The sequence below is a fragment of the Saimiri boliviensis genome, chromosome 1, assembly GCF_048565385.1.
Source record: "Saimiri boliviensis isolate mSaiBol1 chromosome 1, mSaiBol1.pri, whole genome shotgun sequence".
Lineage (NCBI taxonomy): Eukaryota > Metazoa > Chordata > Mammalia > Primates > Cebidae > Saimiri > Saimiri boliviensis.
In genome coordinates, this window is record NC_133449.1 from 51,341,248 (window position 1) to 51,343,402 (window position 2,155).

Sequence of the window (2,155 nt, forward strand, 5' to 3'; positions counted from 1 at the left end):
AGTTCGAAATCAGCCTGGCCACAATGGTGAAGCCCTGTCTCCACTAAAAATACAAAAATTAGTGGGCATGGTGGTAGATGCCTGTAATTCCAGCTACTCAGGGAACGAGGCAGGAGAATCACTTGTACCCAGGAGGTGGAGGCTGCAGTGAGCTGAGATTGTGACATTACACTCCAGCCTGGACAACAAGAATGAGACTTGGTCTCAATTAATTAATTAATTAATTAATTTTAAAAACCACTGTTAAGGTTCTTCTACTGTACCTGAAATGACATAATACCACTTAAAGATAACATGTGATAAGTTAAGATGTGTACTCTAAACCCTAAAGGAATCACAAAAATAATAAAGATTTTATATATAATAAACCAAAAGAAGATGGGGAAAAGAAATAAAGAATACATTAAATGGGACAAATAGTAAACAAATAACAAGGTGACAGAGTTCAACCTGACTGTTATCAATGAACACTTTAAAAGCTTATGGTCTATAGATTTAGGCAGTGGTTTCTAGATACAACACCAAAAGCACAAGTAATAAAAGAAAAATGATGAATTAAATTCAATTCCAATTAAAAGCTTTTTTTTTTCTTTTGCTTCGAAGGACACCATTACAACTCACAAAGTGAGAGGGAATCTTTGCAAATTATACATCTGATAAGGAACTTGTGTCTAGAATATGTAACAATCTCTTGCAGCTCAGTGACTAAAAGGCAACCTAACTTTAAAATGGGCAAAAAATTTTCAATAGACTTTTCCTCAAAGGAGATATATAATTGACCAATAAATGCTCAAGACCGTTAGTCATGGGAGAAATAGAAATCAAAACTACAATGCAGTGCCACTTTACACTCACGAGAATGGCTACACTAAAGATGGAGTTATAGCAGTTGGCAAACGTGGAAAAATTAGAGCCCTCATAAACTGCTGGTATATGAAAAAGATTAGGTTTTGTTAGTAAGGAAGATGGGTGGGGTTGGATGCTAGGAAGCAACCAAAGTGTCTGCTGCATTAACAGGTATGTACGGAAATATATTCCTGGGTCAGTAGTTGCCTTGCATTTAGGATAAAGATATGAAAGAGAGGCATCTCCAGTGTAGTGGAGACAGTTCGGCATTGCTCTCAGAAGACCTGCCTTCTCTGCTGTTTCCTGCTGTGTGGCCTCAGGCAAGACACTTTCCCTCTCTGAGTCTTAGTTTTCTTTCTGGTAAAATGAAACTCAGTGTATACACTGTGTCTGCCAAATAGGTAGTTGGAAGTGAGTAAATCTCGGTGAGCCGTGCTACGTAGGATAAGGGTTCATCTTTTTATTATGGTCTTCGGGAATTTGAAGTCTCTTTGAATCAGTCTTCCAACTTATATTAATCAAAAATATCAACAAAAACCAGGGTCAGGAGTTGGTCCACTTTGGCTTATTTGGAAAAGGAGTCAAGTGAATGGTTTGAAACCTGTGGATGGTCCCATTTGGCCCACATATCTCTGTAAATAAAGGTTTGAATCCCACTTATCATGGCTAATCCTGCCCTTTCCCAAAACACTAGGGTTTCACTTTGCTCTGACATTAGAAAACTATTCCCATCAGAGCTACTTTCAGCAAAGACATCCAAAAAAGGCTGACAGGCTCCAGTCCTGTAAATTATAAGGGAGCAGTTTAGTCAAATAATATTAGTTGAAATTTAACCTAACTGTCAAAAGCTTTGGTCAAAGAGGAATTTGGGGTCAAAGTTGAACCTATGATTTAACACGTCCCACATACACACACCTCTCAGCAGATAGGGTGATCTGTCTCACTTCTATTCTCAATGGACAATATGCATTTGGTGAGATCTGCCTGCATCATGCAATCCTGTACTTCCCAGGCAATTTCCTGGGGCCACTTCCCATCTAGGGCAGTGGGCTTTAGAGTTTCTATGAGACGCTTATAAGAATACTGCCAAATAGAGTCCTGGCTCTATCTCATAGATCTCTAATTGTTCTCTCACCTTCACTCTGCAAGGCACTTGTTTCTGTGTGTAATCAAACATCTTGCAAGAAGCACTTGTAGATGAAACTGGAGACATTTGTTTTATTCTTATCCATGCACTCAGGCATTCAGTAAGGACATCCTGAGTGCCTTCTAATCTCAGCAACTTTGCTAAGCTCCAGAGACACAAATA